The 23,207-nt window shown below is 38.0% G+C and overlaps 1 protein-coding gene across 12 annotated transcripts in view; it reads left to right on the forward strand.

Moving 5' to 3' along the window:
* Nucleotides 1–306: 306 nt before the first annotated feature.
* The window catches only part of pcbp3 (poly(rC) binding protein 3), a 129,979-nt gene continuing 107,078 nt past the window's right edge, over nt 307–23,207 (forward strand). For all 12 annotated transcript variants that reach the window (XM_056465793.1, XM_056465794.1, XM_056465795.1 and 9 more), the window contains exon 1: nt 307–612. The gene's annotated coding sequence lies outside the window, so the exon portion shown is untranslated. The remainder of the gene's footprint in view (nt 613–23,207) is intronic.

The following is a 23,207-nucleotide window of genomic DNA, read 5'->3' on the forward strand; positions in this document are numbered from 1 at the left end:
GCCTCTGCCAGTTCTGCAGTGGAGCATGCAGCGTTATTGTGCTAGGTTAAGTGCGGCACAATCTAATTACTCTAATGTCGGTTGCGGTCTTAAATCACACTTATTGGGTAAGTGCGCCCGTTTGTCTGTCCTTCAGAAGGCAAGGCGCTCCGCACTGCTCTCGGACTAATTATTCCAACTGGATATGAGCAATTGCACTTATTGGCTGGGGCACGGCACCGGCTGCCTGCGCTCCTATTCGCTGCTGGGGAAGACTGTGTGCGATTGGGTCCTGCGAGGGAGTGGGAGGGGCGTTCTCTCTTTCCTCCCTGTGCTGGAGCGTGTGTGTGTGTGTGGATGCGAGCACTCTTTTCTCTCCTGTTATTTGAGTGGCTGCAGGTACTGGTGTCTGCCTCTATGCCTCTGTGCCAGAGGGATAAAGAGGGAAAGACAGAGGACTAGTGCTTCATATCCCCCCTCTGGCCTCCCCGTCTCCCTGCTCCCTGTCACTCCATCCTTCCTTCCTCCCTCCCGGACCACCCATCAGCGGCTGGATCAACCCGCCCGGACCCTCCTCCCATAGCCCCTTTGACTATCCTCACTTCACCGTCCCGTCTAGAGAAGTGTGTTCAGGTAAGCCAGCACCTAAATGTGACTTTGTTGTGCTTTTTAATCTCCGCTTGTCTACACTCTTTTCTCTTTGCATGTCATTTTGTGTCTGTTTCTCACTCGCGCTGATTCTCACACACACCCTCCCTCACTCTGTTTAGCTTTCAAGTTTTCCCCTCTGGCAGTTCCTCTCTGAGGGAAGCGTGCGAGGGGAGATGAGGGATTAGAATATGTGAGGTCACTGTTTTGGAGCCCAAACTCAGTTCACGCAGAGTGCTTACCACTTCCTCTATCTGAGACTTCATCTGAAGCGGTGTAATGCCCACCGGCTAGGGATACGCTAGAAAACCGATGCTCCGCACCACAAACCGAGTGTGTACTTTAGCTTCACACGCTTTCCCTGTGTTGTCCTTGACCCCTGAAGCAGTTTATTTTCTGTGTGTCAGACTTGTTTAATGCCAGGGTGTTTGATGGAAAACCTACAGATGGTTTTGCGTTTAGGATTACCTGTGTATTTGTGTAGCTACTAGATTGTGACTAAGGTCACTGTGTTTATGTTTGTAACTGTTGTAAGTACTTTCACAGTTTTTAAAAAAGGGAACAATTATTAATATTGAAATACTTTTTTCCTCTAGTAAGCCTGTCTGAGTTTGATTTCTCTGAGAAATGTTTTCAAAATTAGTTTTATGACGTCATTTTGAGGCGGGATGATCTGTTTATCTCCCAATAGAACTGTTTAAGAAAGCATTTCAAAACATTGTGTGTTAAAATTAGTTGCACAAGATTGAATCTTTTATCATGTGTATTTGAGAATCATTGGCAGTAACAAACGTTAATACAAACAAATTTTCTTTTTGGGCAATTCATGGGATAATTTAGCCAAAAATGCATATTCTGTCAACATTTATGTAACTTCATATTGTTTTACATCTGTAACTGACTCTTTACACAAACATTTTTATATGATTTATTTGAAAAATTACATTTATACTGATTCGCTGTGTAAAACATTTGCTGGAATAGTTGGCAGTTCATTCCGCTGTGGTGACCTCTGATAAATACGGGACTAACGACTGTTTTATACTTCTGCGTCAAGCACACGGTAGGCTTGGGCAGTATCCAAATTTTGATACCGTCAACCCTCCTCCCTATTTTACCTGGGTATACGGTATATTGCTGTGCATAATAAAAAAATGATGATGTAAGGCTCAGACAGCGTCACCAAACTGTTGGCTTGTGCCTAAACCATTCAGAATCTGAATACTGTATATGCGACCTTAGATTCACAGTCACCTGTTTGTCTTGTTCGTATTAGAGATCTGCGCGAGACGTTCTCTCTCATTCACACACACACACACACACACACACACACACACACACACACACACACACACACACGCACATAGACAGCATGAAACAAGCAACACACAGCATCACGCTCTCTCTCATTCACACACACACACACATAAACAGCATCCACGCGGATGCGCACGTGCTTGCTTGCTCAGGAGCGATATTGTTAGACCGCCTGCTCCCGTTAAAATTACACCAGTTACCGACCGCTCCCGTGCTTTATTTGGAAATTTATTCCCGCACCGCAAGAAATCTGGTCAGCTCCCGCGGCACAGCGGGAGTTGACCTCTAGTTCGTATTTACCTTATCTCCCTTCTCGTTCGAAACCCGAAATACTGCCAAACTGTAGAGGTTGTGTTCTTTTTCGAGACCAGATCACTTGGTGTGCAACTCGCCATCTTACTTCACCTCTCTCTTTCTCCTCCACACTGTCCCGTGATGACAATAATGAAATAAATAAAAAAGTAAATAAGTAATATTTAATATTTAAGACTTGTCTCCTATAAGTGCATTGTTTTTATGACAGTATAACGATATTGAAACTGACATCGTTTCTATTTTTAGATCCCGCTGTATACCATATTACCGCCCAAGCCTAGCACACGGGTATGCAGCCTTTGTGCGGTCGCATAGCCCTTGCTGTGGCTGACAGCAATGCTGACGCGCACCTCTCAAAAAATGTAACTATACGTCGCAACAACGTGTAATGCAAGCTTTGTGATTGGTCGGCTTGGTAGCACTGACGAGTCTGGGCGGGATCGAGAGCCGCGTGAACCCGTTGGAGCGAGTGTTTACAAGTGGGGAGTCCTGTGAAGGAGCTCCAGGGGTCCGTTTTTCATACGTCGCTTAACTGATCTAAGATGATTTGACAGATCCTGGATCTTTTAATCTTGATAACTGATCTCTGGCTATTTTGGTTCTTCAAACAAGTTCGTGAGTCAGATTAAAATGTCTGGATGAATTGATCTGAGATCGCTGCGTGTGTTGTGCAGGACAGTTCTAACGATCCTTGAAGTCATGATTAGCAGTGCAACCATTGGCTGACGGCACAGCAGCGTAATGACATCATCTGATTAATATTGAATTATCCTTCTGAGTAAAATGACATAAAATTCATAGCAAACTGTTTATTAAATATTTTACGCAATAACTTTCCACTTTTGTTGTAGGCTGCAGGCTTTACAGTTTCATGTATCAAGCGTATTTAGCAATTTATTTAGTTTTACAGTTACATTTTGTTTATTGTCATAGCCTAGGCCTATTCAAGTTTCTTAATCAGCATAAGGAAAAACTGGCTGTTTTAATTAATTTAGTATGTTTAAGCGATTTGATATCAGTAAAGCTGTCTGCAACTACTACTGTGAGAAAATATCAGCATTCGGTACATACTGTATTACCTTTGCTTGAATTGACCTGATCTAATCCTGTTTATATAAAACTCGGATCAGTTTTGAAGAACGAAACCATCTTGGATCATGTCAAAGTGTCAATAACCAAATCCAGCTAATTGAGTAATCCACGTACAAAGAACGGACCCCAGGTGGAAACTTTTGTTTCATGTTTACCTTATGACTAAAGTTGTTGCACGTCTGCCTGTTCCCACCTCGGAATGAGCGAGATTTAGCTACTTTACGTTTAAGGTAGCGTTCAGAAAAAACAAAACACCAGTGAAGAAACTCGACACAGGAACATAAAAACCTCCTGCAAGCTACCAGTTTGGAAGTGCTATTGCAGAGCAACACATACAGCACGCAGAAGTATAAATGCACGACTATACGCAAGGCATGCGCCGTGGGTCATGCTGATCACTCAACGCAGAAGTATAAATGAGACTTAAGCCGAAGGAAATTGAATGAATGAATGAATGAACATTTATACTGAGAAATTACAAGTGTAATAATTACAAAGGGCAAAAAACAGAGAACCCCCCCACCACCACCAAACAAACAAACAAACAAAAATTATTAAAAAAAAGAGAGATTCAGTGTCAACCAAAACAGTTTGGTTATCAGCATTCTTCAAGATATCAGGTATATTTAAAAACGAAATGTATATAAAAATGTAGGGTGACCTAAACTAAAGTGAAATCATATTTTAAGCATTTTATAGAGAAACAAAATAAATAATTTTATAAAAAAATAAAATATATACAGTTGAACTCTTAGCTAAGTTGAATTTATTAGCCCCCCTTTGAATTTTTTTCTTTTTTTAAATATTTAATAAATTATGTTTAACAGAGCAAGGAGCAATTTTCACAGTATGTCTGATCATATTTCTTCTTCTAGAGAAAGTTTTATTTTTAATTTTTTTTCGGCTAAAATAATTTTTTATAAACATTTTAAGATTCAAATAATTAGCTCCTTTAAGCTATATATTTTTTCGATAGCCTACAGAAGAAACCATCCCTATACAATAACTTGCCTAATTATCCTAACCTACCCACTTAACCTAATTAACCTTGTCACTTTAAAATGAATACTAGTATCTTGAAAAATATCTAGTAAAATATTATTTACTGTCATCGTGGCCAAGATAAAATAAATCAGTTATTAGAAATGAGTTATTAAAACTATTGTTTAGAAATGTGTTGAGAAAATCTTCTCTCCGTTAAACAGAAATTGGGGAAAAAAATAAACACGGGGGCTAATAATTCAGGGGGTTTAATAATTCTGTCTTTAACTGTATATATTTTTCCATGATAGCAGTCGTTGACCTGAAGTACAAAACTGACCGTAGAATTTTGGACTGTTCCAGGATGCAATGATGCATGAAATCAAGTAGCTGGAAACATTAACCTATAAATATACTTGCAAAGAGTATGTTTCAGGTTGTAATCTACAGAGCACAGCAGGCGAAAACTGCTTAGGTCTTCATCCAGTTTAGTGCTTTGATGTGAATGGGTGCTGCATGAGATTGAAGTGCTGCAAACATCAATACCAGTCCATGGTTTGACAGATCTTGAACTTGTTTCCAGCACTTGACTGGTTGGCCAATAATCAGACATTTCCAGTCCGTTTGATTAGCGGTTTATATTCCCAGGGTTTACTCTTTTGAAAAGCACATTATACCTTTAATAAGCAGTTTTGAAATGTAGAGTAGAAATATCTGGAGTTATTGGAAGCAATGATTAGGTGAGTGAAGAACAGGTGTCTTAATTAACACCATTATTCCTTTGCCGCCTTGCTGGCCTGTTTCCAAATGTGGTATAAAGGAGTGATTATTCAAACAATAAGCAGATCTTCAACTACAGACGTGTTATTGGAACCTGGCAGATTCTAGGTATTGCATCTGGTATTAAGATGCACTTGTTAAGCTGATCAAAATTGGATGACATTAAAAGCTGGAGAAGCTTTTAGCCACTTCCAGAGATGGGTAGAAATGCATGTTATTGAATGGCTTTCGTAGTGTAATGGTTATTTTTTTAAAGACTGATACAAAGGACATCTTCTCTTTTAACATGGTCGCTTTGAGAAGATGTGCTTTGACAAAGCACACCAAACAAAGGTGTCCATACTTTGAGTTGTACCAAAACACATGGATCACAATCAGTATATTCCGTTACCCTCCACATGCTTTTTATTTGATTTCTCTCATTTCAAACCCATGTGACTTGGGTTCTCACAAGTGGTCTCAAGAGACGCATTAATACAAGGTGGTAATGGTCTCCACCGACCACTTGTGATAGGATCACATGCATGTTAATAACAAGTGGAAACTAGGGATGTGTGATTAATTGAAATCAAATCGCAATCGTGATTTGAAATGTTGCGACTAGAGGCGGCTAAATGAAATATTTATGTATTATATAATTTCCTCCACCCAGAGTAAATGCATGACTGCCGTCTGTGTGTGACAGTCTTAATAGCCAACTGAGTGTGCACACTTTCGCTCTGCCCAATCAGAAATGCGCAACCGAATTATGTGGAACGTCCACAATAAAACAAACAAACGGGAAAGTGCGGACAAGTGGGATGATGGCGTCTGCTGCTTCAGAAGCATTAATAGATGAATTCATAACAAAGAAAAACAGCATGTTGGTAATATTGGAATATTTTGGTTTCAAAGTCACAGACATCGAGCAAAAACAGGTCATTTGTAAGAGCTGTTGCAGAATTGTTGCCACAGCATGAGGAAATACAACAAACAGCACCTAAAAAAGCACCACAGGTGGCTAAATGAGGAGTGTCTTGTTTTAAAAGTCAACTGAAAGTAATCTAGTAGCGAGCAACAGCAAAGTACAATTTCAGAGTTGTTTGCAGCTACTGTATTATACCATATAAAAAACATCATAGTCACCAGGAGATAACTAACGCCATAACTCACTACTGTTTGCTCTAAAGAAAAATGAGTGTTTAATTTCTGAATATTTAAAATCAAGTTTTGATTTAATATCTTTTCAGTTCCCTTTTTAACTAACACTGCATTTTAGCAGTAAGAAGCTATGATACATTGAGCTGAAGTATTGAGCTGAAGCTTGACTACAAAATTAAATCAGAAATCAAATCAAGATCACAAATATTTGTTAAAAAAATCACAATTAGATATTTTCCCCGAATCGCATAGTATGGAGTCAATCTAGGGCCATATATAGTTGCAAAATAAAAGAGTTTTGCAAACAAAAAAGAAATTATTGAGCAAAAAAAAAGAAATAAATGCAAATTTATAAATAAATTGCAAAATTCGCAAATCGAAAATAACAAAAAATTGAGAAATAATAATTAATTTTGCCAACAAAAATAAAGAACTCAAAGGGAAAATTAAGTTTTGAGAAGCTTGCACACAAAAAAAGACCTGCAAATAAAAATCAAGCAGTGCAAAAAACTAAAAAAAAAAAACGAAAATATTTGCCATTTAATTATTCGCGTTTCACTCTGTGGCCCTAATTTGACAACGGGGTCGAGTCAATGGAACTTTGGTGTTTACAGGCCCGGACCTGCCTCCATTTAAGCAACGTCATTACCTGGTCTTACAGCCCAGTATTTCCTGGCCTGCCATAAACACCCAAGTTCCTTTGACTCCACCCATCCAGTGAAAACAGCATCGCAAACTCCCGGTTGACTAAAAAACAGATCTAAATGAGCATTGCAATTGACTGCACAGGTTTTGTAAAGGCAATGCTATAACAATGTTTTGCAAACATATAAATTGTAAATATTTTAGTTTTTTTTTTTTTTTTTTTGCACTGCTTGATTTTTATTTGCAGTTCTTGTATTGTTTGGAAATAAAAAAAAATATTTCTCAACTTAATTTTCCGTTTGAATTCTTTATTTTAGTTAGCAAAATTTTTATTTCTTACTTTTTTTTTTTTTTTTTTTTAATTAATTTTTATTTTTGGAGATTTGCACTTATTTATTTATTTTTTTTAAGTATACAGTTGAAGTCAGAATTTTTAAACCCCCTGAATTATTAGCCCCCCTGATTATTTTTTTCTCCAATTTCTCTTTCTGAGAAGATTTTTTTTCAACACATTTCTAAACATAAAAGTTTTAATAACTCTCATCTAATAACTGATTTATCTTATCTTTGTCATAATGACAGTAAATAATATTTGACTAGATATTTTTTTAAGACACTTCTATACATATTAAGTGATATTTAAAGGCTTAACTATGTTAACTAGGCAGGTTAGGGTAATTAGGCAAGTTATTGTATAGTGATGGTTTGTTCTGTAGCTTAAAGGGGCTAATAATTTTGACCTTAAAATGGCATTTAAAAAATTAAAAACTGCTTTTATTCTAGCTGAAATAAAACAAATAAGACTTTCTCCAGAAGAAAAAAATTATCAGACATACTGTAAAAATTGTCTTGCTCTTGTCAAACATTATTTGGGAAATATTTAAAAAAGAAAAAAATAATCAAAGGGGGTTTAATGATTCTGATTTCAACTGTATATGGCCCTAGGTTGACTCTATAGCAGGGGTGGGCAAACTCGGTCCTGGAGGGCCGGTGTCCTGCACAGTTTAGCTCCAACTCTGATCAAACACACCTGCTTATAGATAATTAGTGATCTTGAAGACACTGATTAGCATGTTCAGGTGTGTTTAATTAGAGTTGAAGCTAAACTATGCAGGACACCGGCCCTCCAGGACCGAGTTTTCCCACCCCTGCTCTATAGTATCGATACCATAGCCCTAGTAGAAACAGGCTAAAAAGATTTTGCCTTTATTTCTTTAAATGAACAGTGATCTATCTAGCCCTATAGAATTTTATATCAAGCCAGTTCCTGTAAAGGTGATTTAATCAAAAATCCTGATGCAAACAGCACATCTTATGCTAATGAAGAATTTCCTTTGACCTCCCCCTTTTTTATTACAGGCTGTTGTAACTTTTAGCATTTTAGAAGGGCATTCAATGACGTTGCGCAGTGACTTTTAGCTGCTCTCATGTTTACTCTAAAGCAACTCAGCGGTTTCATGTTGCTGATTTGATATTGTTTCTAAATGACTGCACAAATAGCGGTTCCTCCTGAGAACCGAGACGTGCCTTAATGCTTGACTTGTAAAGAACTGTGACTTTCAGATGTGATATTTTTCTTCAATGTGTAAGTTTGTAGCACTGACAGCTTGAGTGTTTTGAAATGTTCCTGTCAGGCAATCCAGATTTGCATTTTCGCACGGTGCCTTTTTTTAGCTGTTTGCTTTTAGACTTACATCTCGAAGCCACGCTTGTCACATATAGGATGATTACAAATATGGGCGGATGCTTAATCTAGAGTAAATTGGAAATGTCATCGATGAAGACTTATTTCCCCTAAACCACTTTAGATTAGTTTCAGTTGGATATTTACCTCACTGTATATTTTCATCAGTGCGAAAACAGATGCATGAAGTTTTAGGGAAAGCTATTACTTGCCAGACAAGTTCAATTATATTCTCTCTAACAAGACTTTTTTTTTCCGCTGACGCCCATGATCTCGAAGCAGCTGGTCTTTTTGTGCTTTGGCTGTTTTTTTTTTGTGTGTGTGTGTTTTTTTTTTTCTCCGGATCTCATGCTGTCCTGGCTTCCGAGTTGCTGGTTCGGCAGAGTTGCTGTATCAAAAGGCCTCTACCATTCCCTGGGCTTCCTCTCCATTCCCTATGTGCCAGGAAACTATGGGAGCCTGGATGTCACATCGGACTGAGATCCAAGCATGAATGTACATGTAAATCATTTCATAGCCGACTTTCCTTCAACACTTTCTGCAAGTAGGATGTGGAACGAAGCCAGCTCGTCTTCAGCTTCAGCCAGAAGATGGGCTATGTTTATTTACTGTATTAAATTTCACTATTACTGATGCCCTGCGCTGACAGTTTGTTTTCTTCCCTCATCTGGCTTGATTGGTACACTGGTCTCCTACGCATGGTGGTGGAGTACGTTAAAAACGTCATGGTTGTATCATAACTCATAAGGCGAATGCAAAGTGTTGCCGAGGGCTGAAATTGAACGCTGCACCTTTTCAAAGTTAAGGCCTGGAAAGAATTATGGCTTGTGAAATCCTGGGCCCTTTGTCTCTCCGCAAAGCCACTCTGCAGTGTAATTTAACCCGCCGATGGGCCGTGAGATCAATCAGGACCCAGGAAGCTGGAGGAGGGGGTTGGGAGGGAGTGAGTCGAACCGGCCCTGGACCCCCTGCTGCCGCCCTTCTTAATGCTTGACTGGGTGGCGCAGCTATTTTTATTGTTTTCAGTGATGTAGTGGAGATGTTCTGGAAAAGGTTAGGGAAACATTGCAGGCCTGGCTAAATGCGAAGATACGTGGGTCGTGTAAGCTTCGGATGCAGCTGGCTGTTTGATTAAGTCAGGTCATCCTGTTGTTAATCTGTCAGTGATCCAATTTAATCAGTCATGGACTCCAAGCTATTTATTGAATGCACATAGTTACCTTGTGCTGTTCTCTGTGTTTCCATACGGCAGCGGAAGGCTCCTGTTTGAGATTTGGACATAAGAATTGCTTTATTTGCCAGTTAATTGATTTTGGACTCCAACTTTAGACTTGAATTGGATTTCAAACACAAAATAAAAAAAAAATTGGTCATACTGATATGACAAAGAGGAGTGATTAATACTTTTAGCTATGTATTTTAATAATCAAGTAGAAATTAGGTTAGGACAGCTGTGTGAGTTCAAATATCTGTGAGTCTTAGAATTTCAAATCTGTATGGATTAACATTGGGAGGATTTCCTTATTAACCTGCCTTGCATTTGTATTTTTTTAAATTTCAATTTTTTTTTTATTTATATTTACATTTGGTGTTTTTGGCTTTGTATTACGATAGGAAAGTAGCTGGACAGGAAGTGCAGATGGGAAGAAAGAGGGTGGCTGGATCAGGAAAGGTCTGCAAGTCAGAATTCAAATATTATTTATATTTTATGACTTAAAATAACTTTTTAACAATATGTTTATAAAGAAATACAACTTTTAACAACACAAACAACAACAAAAATGATAGGACAGTGAAAGAAATTCAGTAAATATTTATATTAAGTTGTTTTATAATAATGAATAATAATTATAATTATAATTATTTTATATATATATATATATATATATATATATATATATATATATATATATATATATATATATATATATATATATATATATATATATATAAAATTATTATTATTATTCAGGAGTACAATTAATATATATAGGAGTAGCAGTGGCGCGATATGTCTGTATATTGGCACAAGTGGGAGGCGTGTGCCTTAGTGTTCCACCAGTGACGATATAAAGCCACATCGCACTGCTACGAGTGTGAAATTGCGTTTATACAACAGTTCTTTCATTTACATCTGCAGCTGATGTCAGAACAGCAGAAACTTACTTATTACAGTTACTAATTAAGTTACTAATTTACAAATGTCACTTTAGAGCTAGTATTTGAAAGATTCTCTAGCGTAATGTCTAAAATGATGACAAAACAGGTGATTTTACTCACATTTTGAGATTATAAGGCTGAACGGCATGAAATGCCATCAGTCTAGAGACATTTTCCAGTATTTCTCTGGTGCAATCAGGAGATCACAATAATTAACCCCGAAAAAAACAAAGCAATGCAATCACTATACCAGATTACTGTTGTGTTTGCGATAAGGAAAAACGCTAAACACATGCGGGCATTTTTTCTTTCTTTCTTTTTACTGAACTAGTCTGCAGTAACGAAGATGATTAGAAACAAACAGTTGGCCAACCAACTCGGGGTCATACAAAAGAGAAAATACATACTTTCCTGATATGAGTCCCATCTCACACTCAATACACTATAAGTACTATAGTATAAATACAGCACTGCAACATACAAAAGATATCGACTTAAAATGTCACTTACCAGTTTGATAATGATTTGATCAGCTGTAGTTAGAAATTACAAGCTTTTCTCCTCTAAGGGCTTATTATGCTGTCTCTGTTGTCATCTTGTGGCGGAGCTTCAACTGTCTTTGCTCTGCTCAGTATGACAGACTAATGGATGCTTTGAATTTGAATTAAACAACATAATGAATTAATGTATGTTATATACTAGATAAACTGACCTACATTGCATTACAGTATATAGAAAACAGTTACTACTAGGCATGGCCCTGTATGTGATTCTGACAGTATGATAACCTTGGTAAAAAATATCATGGTATTGTGATTACTGCTCAAAAATATATATTTTTTAAATATCTGGATAAAAAAAAATCTGTTTCCCCCCTTTGAACACAGTATATTTTATTTTGAGGAATATTTAAAATATTTTGGAGCAGTAAACATGTCAGGCTAAATAATTCAAATAAATCATTGACTTCTGCTGTATTCATTTGTTTCTAAAACACAGATCTCTTTACAATTTAAAATGACATATTTGGTATCTTTTCTGCTGGAGATACTGTTGCCCTTTTCCAGATTGAGGTATACCTTGAAAAATGTTATCGTCCAATGCCTAGGTACAACATAGATTTGAGACTTGACTTGGACTACAAATCAGAGGCATCACGAGTATGAAATAAATGCTAAATTATCTGCCCTTCAAGCAATCAGTAGTAAAGAGTTTCACGATTCAGCTTGCACTTCACCTCAAAGACTTGAGACTCTACGTGGACTTTACATCAGAGACTTGAAAAGACGTCTACCGTATGGTGCCAGTGCATCACAAGAAACATAATATGTCAGGATAAGTCTTAAAGAGACTTTGAGGCCTGTCTTCTAGTGCTGTGTTGGCAGCAAGGCTGGATCTCAGCGTTTTTGTTTGATTAAAAGCGCACAGGAGTTTGTAGCGCACGGTAGGTGCAAGAGCAGGGCTGACAGCTTAACCACTGATTATTCAAGCCTCTTAGGCTAAGCCATGGCACTCCAGTGATGAACGCCTTCTCCACTTCACATTCCCGCTCCCTCGCTTCTTTCCCTTTTTTTAACATGTGCTTTCTTACTCCCTCCCTCTTTCTATTTCTCTCTCTCTCTCTCTCTTCCTTTCTCATTGAGCAGTGGGATCAGTAGCAGAGTGATTCATGCAGTGCCGAGGCTTTATTTAGACATAATCCGCTGAGTGTCACTATGGCACGAGGCTTTGGTCAGGTTCTCCCACCAAGCTCCTGCCTGCTTTCGCACCAACCCCCAGCAAGAATGGAGTGTGTCAGCGGGTCACATGGCGTGACGCGAGGAGACACCCAACCATGAATGATGCAGCATTTTCTCTGTGGCCTCGCCCCGCTTATCGGACGGGGAGCCATCGGCGGCGTCCTGAGGAACAGAGCGCTTCCGTGTAAATGCATTCTAATAAAATCTCCAGCCTCTGGAGCTTTTAGTAAAAGCTCTGTCTCATGTTCGGTGTCTGTTGATGCCCTCCCACCTGCTCTCTGGCAAGGCCTGCGATCCAGTGTTGTGACCGCAGCGATGGCCAGATTGAACCCAGCGGGACGGGGTGTGAGGGGAAAGGTGTGACCTGCTGCTTGAAAAGTCGTTTTTAGCCTCTGAAATGGACTCTTACCATCTTAAACCTGTAAACATCGGCTGTGTTTTGACTGCCGGTTCACCTTGGGTCCTTTTTTATAACTATATATATAATTTTTTTTATATACCCTGTTCAGGATGGCTCTTGGCTTGCCCTCTCCATAACAAATATGCTTGCCTGACACACTTTCCTGAGCCGATGCCGTTCGCTCTTCCAAAGCATCTGCGCAGCTAAGTCAGCAGTAAAGACGCTGTGTTCTGGGGATGCACAGATTGAGGAAGGAGGCATGAGTTTCCTCTCAGCACTGTGCTGTATGTAAATCTGAAAATCTTAATTCTCTGTCCTTATATTTGCCCTCAGGGCAGTTTGGTGATACATGAAATATTCACAGTGTTTCAGATAATTCTGCTGGCAATATTTTGCAAGTTTAGCAATAATGCTGCTGCATGTTTTTAAAATTGTCCACCTATTGGTCATTTAAATTAGTTTCAGGATCGTGTAACTCAAGTGTCAGGAGCATCAATACTCTTATATTTAAAGGGTGGTCCAGAGGGTATTCTTTTAGGCTTGGTTTTGTTTATAATATGCAAAACAATGTGTGCTCATGCTTCATTTGTAAAAAATCATGATATTTTTTCATATGTCTTACTTTGGTTATGTACAGCTACTCAGCTAACATGAAAACGATCATCATATTTCTTAGTTCTTCCGAAAGGACCACTCTCAAGAGGCTCTGATTGGTCAGCTATCATAATGTGCTGATTCGCGGATCGGCTCCACATCATTAGGAAAAGTGTAACGCCCCTACAAGCACTAATAAATTCTGTCAGTCGGAGTAGCTGTTAGCCGTATCAGTTTGTGCCTAAATCAGACAGAAAATGACACGGAGGACACAGCTGAACCTAATGCTTGCTCTCTTTCATATATATTTGGAATAAGCATGTGTAAGTAATATGAAACGTTCACATATCTTTTGCGATTTTTGTTATGTGAAATGTTGAACGCAGGGAAAGCGGCCGCATAGAGAGACACTGCAGCACTGGTGAAGATTGTGGGTGTTTACAGCGGTTTGACTGATAAATATGAATTTGTAGCTAAGTTGTTAACAGTGCCTAACAGCATTTCCCGTTGTTTACATCCTTGTTTACGTCCTCGCTACGACATACTGTTAACACTAGACTCTATGCATGTAATAGATCAATTTTAACACATAAAAACACTTACATGTTGTGGCTCACAATCCACAGCTTCGTCTATTATGGTTGGAGGAGTTTTTAGCCGTATTCTGCACTGAACTGGGAAAGATTCTGGAAGCTGTCCTTTGTCAAATGCTAAAGCAATAACTTTTTTTATAATTCTCTGGAACATAATTAAAATCAAATTGTAAGCACTTCTCTCATGTCATGTCATGTCCTTTGGAAGTCCAAATGCAGAAACAAAACAAGCTCTGTGGAAATAGCAGTGTTTGGACGGCATTTTAGCTTTCTCTGCTATAACATTACAGTGCCTCTGTCCGTGTCCCTTCGCTGCGCAGGGTGTATGCGCATAGTGAATTCGCACAACCTGAAGCGTTTGTGATCTCACTAGCTCGGATGTATTTTTTTGTAGTCCCCAAACTTCGTTCTCTGTAGGCTTTGCTTAGCTAACTCTGTAAAAGCCAATGTCTCCCTTTGCATTGAACTTCGCGTCTTACACTCAGAGATGTTGTTTATATTCACACATCTACATTACATCGACTAAAGTTTAAAATATGATATCGATGTGGACCACCCCTTTAATAGTTTAATTTGAGTGGACTCCATGTTCATCACTCGGATTGTTAATTGAAGTCCAGTTGTGGCCATTTTTTTCGGAAATAAATGTAGAAATGATATGCATGTAGGTAAACATATCAGGAAAACTTCATATATACAAATTTAAGTCCATAGATTACAGTTTTTAAATGTTTTCATAATATATTAATATCCAATTTATCTGGGTTTCCACAAGTTTATATACAAAAGCCTCTAAGTGAATCTGACATTTTCTTATGAAATGATTTTTTTTTCATGTCTATGTTCAGTTATTTCACTTTGTGTGGTTTATTTATAAACTAATTTCGAGAGGATCACGTGCTTATGATCAACACGTCTGGCTCCTCATTAGCTCTGAATCTGACCCATTAGATGATTACGGAAGCATTATAAATAACCAGAGTTTTTCACTCCAGTTTTCTTTGTCTTGAAGCTTCCCCCCCTTCCACCCCTACTTCCTCCCCCTTTTCCAATAGGGCGACACTGATTGCCTCACAGCAAGAACACCGCTGGTCTAACCTCTTATTGGGCTGGTTGGTGTTTCTGTGCGGAGTTTACATGTTCTCCCTGTGTTTGCGTGGGTTTCGCCCGGGTCCCCCGGTTTCCTCCCACCGTCCAAAAACAAACCATAGCCAATCGGTTAAACAAATTATCACCTAAAACAACTTTAGTTTACACTTCTCACACTGTGACAAGCAAGGGAGTTCTCGAGACCTACCTGAGCTCGAACTCCCCTCTCGCCCTTCTAATGGGAGGGAGCCCCGGGCTCGAGGATATTATGAGCTCAGGGCTCTCTCCCGGAACAGCATACCAAATACGCTTTATTGATTATCAGCTAAGTGTGAACTCTTGAAAAAGGCAATCAAAAGAAGCTAGTCAATGCCATAAATGTAAAACCTTCACACAGAAGCCTAAGCAAAACACATTTTACTAGGAAATTTCTGGCGGCACTTGGAGGCTTTTGCATCTGAACTTTTCAATTATATTTATGTGTTTGAATAAATATTTTAGTTTATTCTGCAATCCACTGATGGCATTAGTTCAAAAAGAAAAGTCATTTACAGCATAAAAAAGCCATATTTTCTGGCATTTATATACATTTTAGACAACACAATTCCAGTGTTTGAACTTTAGATGAGTTAAAGAAATATATGGTGGATTTTCAATCCCATAAAATACTAAAATTCTGACCAGTTGTTTTTTCCTGTTAATTACAATTTTATGCAAAGGGCATCTATTTGACCCCTTCATCAAGATTTAAGTCTTTTGTGTCTCCATAATGAGTTTTAAGCTCAAAACACCAATCGGATTATTTATTATACCTTTTTAAATCTGGGGAATTTGAGCTGTTTGGACATTGTAGCTGTTTTTGTTGCCTGTGCCTTTAATGCAAATGAGCTGCTTCTCCTCGCCCACTGTTCCCACGTGTGTGTCTCATTCACACTAGTAGCGACTTTGTAGCTGCCGGTCGCTCTGGGTGGCGGCCTGCTAACGCAAAACACAGATCAGTGTAGATATATAACATATTGGACACTGTAAGTGTCTGTATATGTTCATATATGTTGCATTTATTTATTTATTTTATGTAATCGCAGACATTACAGTAGGCTATCATTGATCTGCGGTTATAATCAAATCCTGATTATAGAAAGGTTGGTAATGAACATTTATACACAAGTATTTGTGTATAAAGCATCTGTTTTGTGAGAAGTGCTTCTCAGATGATATGTGAACGTCCCGTAAAGCTTTACTTTGACATTTCCTCAAGCGAGAATGACGTTGACTGAAACGTTCTGTCATACACCACGCCCACCAAAAGGGTACCATTGGTACCCTTTGGCAGTGGAAACGCAAGCCACTCAGTGGAAATGAGCCATTAATGTCCACAAACCAGGATTGAAGCATCGTCTTTTATAATTGTACTGATGTGCTGTGGTGTTGAATTATGTAGCGATTTTACTGTCTTTATTTCAAACATGCACTGTTTTAAAGACTTTTCAAACTTGTAGAGCTCATTCTTGATGATGATGACTGATGATCACAGAGAGCCGAACAGATCTTATAATCCCAATTGCTTTGCGCATGTCCTGTCTTGTTGATATGATTATACACGTTACAAGAGAGGCATGTTAATACCTGGCTGTCAATTAATTCAGTGGGTGGGGATACTACACTCCCAAGTCATGTTGTGGTGGGCCCCAAAATGGGAGGGATATTGATCATATTTTTTATGTCTGGAAATTTAATAAAAGAGACTTATTGTGTTTCTATCACTACAATATGACTCTGGACACACTATACTTGCACATAAAGGTGCCCTTTAATGTTTCTCCTGCTCATTTTTGCCCAGTGATCTTGAATTTATATCGTTAGAACAGTTATGACTGTAGTTATGACTAAATGTAAAACTAGTTAACCAGTTAGGGAACACTTTATTTTGATGGTCCATTAGTAGACTGTCTGCTTAATATCTGTTGATACTGCTACTTCAACAGACTTTTAACTGACTATAAGAAACTTTGCAAGTACATGTACACTTACACTAACCCTAACCCCAACCTAACATTTTAATTATAATCTAATGGGAATTATTTAACATGTAGATGCAATGTAACTTAAATTCAACAAACGGACCATCAAAATAAAGTGTGACCACCAGTTGTTAGGGATTTTTCTTGTTTGGCAAATAAACGCTCAGTCAGTATTTCCTTACATACATAGTGCTTTGTCATTGTTAAGGTCAGTGTAGAGCTGATATAGATTCTTTATGCTGTGCTGCACATAACTATAGTACACAACAATGACCTGATATTTTAACGCAAGTGTCAGATTTAACAAACCTTGGAATACTTGGAATAGGACCATAAGATAGTGTTGACATAAACCCATATAATATCTGCATTGCATGTATTTTCGGTGTAACGATTACTGCTTTTACTCAAACCCGAGGAGCAGGATTTGATATATCACAGAATATATTAACTTAAAGTCCGGCCAATGCATAAGCCATTAAAGTGTAATGTAATTAACAGGATCTATTTGATTTCTGACATTTTTTTCCAGCAGCATATCACAAGTTGAGACTCAATCTGCTTCCTGCAGGAAAATCTGAGCCGCAGATTAGTTAGCGCAATGATTTCTCTCACAAGGTTGAGGGATTTGATCTATCGGCTAATTCCCTTCTATCTTAACTCGATGAGAACTGTCTGTGACGTCACTCACTTCAGTAAAACCTCAGCGGTGAAGGTAAAGCACATGATATCACTATCTGCTCTTTTCTGAAGGGGGAGGAACAGAGCAATGGAGATATTCAAATGTGCGATGTGCCTTTGAATTTCTGCAGGAGCCTTTTTTGCAGGATTAAGACTTAAAAGCCTTTAAAGGAGAACCCCTCCAATCAGAAAGGTGTGGAAGTGTCAAGCGTTTTGCCAAACATTTTTGCTCGTCTACCTTCCTGTCTGTTTTAAAAGCTAATTTGCAGTCTTTTAAGCTATGAATACATTTGAATAGTTGTATGAAGTTCATAGAGTGTGCAGATTTCTAAGACCTCATACTGTATATACAACACCATTCAGTTTAGGGTTGGTGGGAGATTTTTGTTTGTTTGTTTGTTTATTTTTTGTGTTCATCATGGCTTTCAAAATACAGCATTAAAAAGCATGTGTATTGCAAAATAGTATTAATTTTATTTATTTATATTACATATCTTCCAGGAGCTTACATATTTTCCAGGGTTATTGATGAATGGAATGTTCCTAAACTTGCATTTATATAAAAGATTTCTATACTGTATGTATTTTTTCAGACAGTAGAAATTATTCAAAGATTGTGATGGATTTGGTCTCATGTTATTCCAAATTTGTATTACTTTGTTCTGTGGAGTAAAAGGTCAGGAAGTTAGCTACTGTAAATGTGACTACAAGTCTAGGGGCCTACAAGGCTTGGGCGGTAATATGGTATACCGCGGGATCTAAAAATAGCAACGGTATCAGTTTAAATACCGTTATACCGTTACTTATATAGGAGACAAGTATTAAATATTATTTATTTAATTCCTAAAAATGCATATGCGTGATTGTCCTCACTGGAGAGTCTGGAGGAGAGAGCGAGAGGTGAGGTAAGATGGCGAGTTGCACACCAAGTGACCTGGTCTCGAAAAAGAACACAACTGCAGGACCCAACCAGATTTCTTGCGGTGCGGGAATAAATTTCCAAATAAAGCGCCGGAGCAGTCAATAACTCTGGTGTAATTTGAATGGGAGCGGGCGGTCAAAAAATATCGCTCCTGAGCGAGCAAGCACGTGCGAATTTGCGTGGATGCTGTTTGTTTGTGTGTGTGTGTGTGTGTGTGTGTGTGTGTGTGTGTGTGTGTGTGTGTGTGTGTGAGGGAGTGTGATGCTGTGTGTCGCTTGTTTGGTGCTGTCTATGTGTGTATGTATGTGTGTGAATAAGAGAGAGAACGTGATGCTGTGCATCGCTGGCTTGGTGCTGTCTAAGTGCGCGCGCGTGCGTGCGTGTGCGTGTGCGTGTGCGTGTGCGTGTGTGCGTGTGCGTGTGTGTGTGCGTGTGCGTGCGTGTGTGTGTGTGTGTGTGTGTGAATGAGAGAGAGCATCTCGTGCAGATCTCTAATAAGAACAAGACAAACAGGCAACTAAGGTCGCATATACGGTATTCAATTTCTGAATGGTTTAGGCACAAGCCAACAGTTTGGTGATGCTGTCTGAGCCTTACATAAAAATTTTTTTTTGTAAAATAGGGAGGAGGTTTGACGGTATCAAAATTTGGATACTGCCCAAGCCTAGTAGGAATACAACAATTATAGATTTCGGATGTACGATTATAGTCTGAGGAATAATCTTGGTTTCACGATTATCAAGGTTATTATGCATTCAGTAATTTCAAAACACTAGTAGTTTAGAAAATCACATCAAAACTTATATTTTAAAGTGTGATTTTATTGCTGCTCAGTAACTAAATAACTCCGCACAAAATAATAATAAAAAACATACAACAATGCATTTCTCTTTGGACTTAAAACTAAGTGAATTTTATTTTGGCATTTAAACATAAGTAATAGTTTTACACTGAAAATAAATGACAGAACAATGAGTAAATACATAAAAATGATAAATAGAAATAGTATTTGTCTAATGTAAATCAAAGTATTTCCCTTTTAAAGGGAACAAATGTAGTCAAAAGGCTACTGAACTTGTTTGGTAGTTTCATTTTGTTTTTTCTCTTTGGAGTAGAAATGTGTATATTCCATGCAAAGTTTGAAGCTGAATGCTCAGTTCTCAGTTCGCATGACTTGCGATGTGCTCTTGCCATTCTTTCGGTTAGATGCGAGTGGAGCGCATTTTACATTTTTAAAAAGAAATATCAGTTTATCTATGTTTTGTAAAATAAGCTGATGTCTTCGCACATTTACAATGTCCCCTGCTGAAAAAAAAAAAAACTCTTTCGTTGGGGACTGAGTGGAGAGGTAAGCCTTTCCTAAACCAAAATGCAGTGTGTACAGAGGTGGTCAATAGGCCTCTGATTATAAACTGATTATAAAATGACTATTTCTATAGTAGGATAGAGACAGGAGTTGAACTTGATTATGAAGGTGAATAATTAATATTACTTGTATAATTAATTAGTATAAGTATCAGTGTGATACACCTAAGAAGAGAAAATCTTGAACATTTTTAAATATTCAATAATAAGCAAATTATTAACATACGCATTAAATAATTTGAAAAGGAGATTGTAAAAATAGTCTAATATCTGCTTCTATAACAGAACAACTTTCTCTTTCAGTCTGATAAACACTAAACACTGGTGAACTGTGTGATCTCTGTAGCACTCGTCAGAGCAAGCAGAGCTGCAAATCATCCGGTCTGCATGGTTTGGCTTATGTGGAAATATAAATTTATATAATCTAGTTCCAAATTAGCAATAATCTATATATAACTCAAAAGTTATACTATTTGTTTTTTTATTAACTCAAGCCATTCAACACTCTAGCTAGGGTGTGACAGACCTTAAAATCTCTTGATTTCCTGAGCACTGACTGACAAAGCACTGACTGACAAAGTGATGAAAATGCTTAAGGCATGGTCTCAACTACTCTTATGTTTTTGGGTAACACTTTCAAGCTCTCTGGCTGTATGGGTTTTGACTCCAGTACATACTTTTCCACTTTGTTTTCATGCTAAAATGTGTCGTGAATGGGTACTTACAGTATATGCTGATGAGATCGGGGCTAGAGGTGCAATATACCCTGCTGACAACACCACTTCATTTGCATGTTTTGTTTAGGTTTGTCCCCCCCTACATGTATCAATGTCTGTAAAATGTATAAGAACTTAGTGCCTGTTGCACTAAGACAGAGTTCTTTCGATGCCGCCAAGTTCTTCTTATTAAAGGGTTCTGCTTTAAAGATACCCGAAAGTTCTCCCTGGTTTTTGGCTCATCTTAGAATTTCACTAAAGATTTGGTGCCGTGAGCCAGATAGAGAAATTCACAACACTTATTAATAGTTTTTTTGCGTATAGACGTCTGTGACAGTAGTTTTTCACTGTGCTGCATCATGTTCGTTGTTCTGTTAGTGTAAGTAAACATCTTTTTGCAGAATTTGCACGCAGTTTGTGTTTGTCTGGTGCGCTTCACTGCTGTCATTTTACTCGGCAGTCCCACCTCCTGCTCGCTGCTGATTTACAGGTAAAGCTACTGACTAATCTAATGTATATGCACAAATATAATAGTAAAAATATATCCTATTAAAAATATGAATTTAAAAGAGAGATTTGTGAGATGTGCACTAACGCTGAGCACTGTAACCTTTAACACATACCTTTTAATTCAAAAAACAGTTTAAAATGCATTGAAATGTAATGAGTTCTTGTTTCCCTGGGAATCGAACCCACAATCTTTATATTACTAGTGAGAGAATGAATGCACACATTGATTGAGATGCGCATTTAAACATCTGAAATTTTCAATTTAGTTGTCAATAATCAATAGCCATTATCTTCAGCCCACAGATCATTTGTGGTGTGTATGTGTGTGTTTTCAAGCTTTCGTTCTTGGCCTGATAACTCAGCTCTGGCCTTTGACAGACTGTGCGAGGGACTTCAGAAGAAGCCACCCGTATGCTAAGAACACACACACTGTGAAGGGTATTATGGGACAACTGTCTCCCTCAGGCACAGATACCCAGGTGGAATAGAGGCTTCTTGGGGACTGAATCTTGTCTGAGGCTCAGCACAAACCGTAGTATACAAAAGGCGCTCAACACAAAAGGGGGTCAAATAAAGGATATCTATGAAATGCCATTAGCTCTCAATTAATACCAAGGGCATATAAAGTATAATGACTCATGTGGGTAATACGCATGTGTCCGGATAGGCTGATAGAGCCATTGAAAATGTGCGCACAAGCCTTTTATCTTATTTGAATGTAGAGCCAAGCACATTGAGAGGGGTGAAGAAAGACGGCGATTGTGTGGCTGTGACAATGATTTTGGCCATTTTAAAATTACAGCAATCCTTTTACCTCTTTTTTTGTTTTTATTTGACTTTGAAAAGTGAATCATCTTGATTTACTAATGTTTAGCTGTTTACACCGCAGCTTATAGTTTTAATTATTGTAGATTTTACATTTAATTGGTCTTAAAAGGCTGTATTTATTAATCAGGATTCAGGAATATAATAATAACTGTAATATTGTGAAATATTTGCTGAAATGACTGCGGTTCCCGCTCAGTGGCCAAAAGATAGCATTTGTGTACAGTGTGAAATCAGCAAAAAACATCTAATCGTGTCAGTAATTCTCAAATATTTTACTCGTCTCATATTCTGTGTAATGGCAAAGTTTTGTCAGTAAGCCTTCATAAAAAAACATCCAGTATTATGCTTGTTACTTTTATTTGTTATTTAAAAGCAACATGACTAGACATATTTTATGACAGACACCATATTTTACACACATTTATGTTTGTGTTTTTATATGGCAAGCTGATTCCCAACCTGCACTCACACTTTACTGTTGTCAGATTTTTGAAACCAAAAAACAAAACTTACCTGTCATGAAATATTGTGAAGTATTCTATTATAGCAGTTATTAATACTTTTCAGTAACTGGTTAAAGCTAAGACCTGCTGCCACTTACCAAAAATAAAATAAATTTTGTCTCAAATATCGTGCAGGGACACAATTTGCGTGCTGCCTGCATATCACCAGTAAAACCGAAATCCACTCATTATTTTTCTCATTCACAATAAACTAGACACTCAATAGCTATTAAATTTATGCGCAAAACAGGAATATCACATAAAAGACGTGTGAATAAAGCAGCGTTTTCTTCCAAGTCAAAGAGCACAAAATCGTCACTTCCTGATTAACTGGCGCCAAATATCAACAGTAAAAACTGAATTTGCTGCGGTAGATGAAGCTGAGTCAATCTTTTCTTCATTTAATAGATGACTTGAGGCTTAGAAGACAAATTCCGAGATGCAATTAATGCATGGTGGTGTTTTAAGATGTGAGACACAGAGCACAGATGCTCTTGACAGTTCT

Source organism: Danio aesculapii, chromosome 9 (assembly GCF_903798145.1).
Source record: "Danio aesculapii chromosome 9, fDanAes4.1, whole genome shotgun sequence".
NCBI classification, from domain to species: Eukaryota; Metazoa; Chordata; class Actinopteri; order Cypriniformes; family Danionidae; genus Danio; species Danio aesculapii.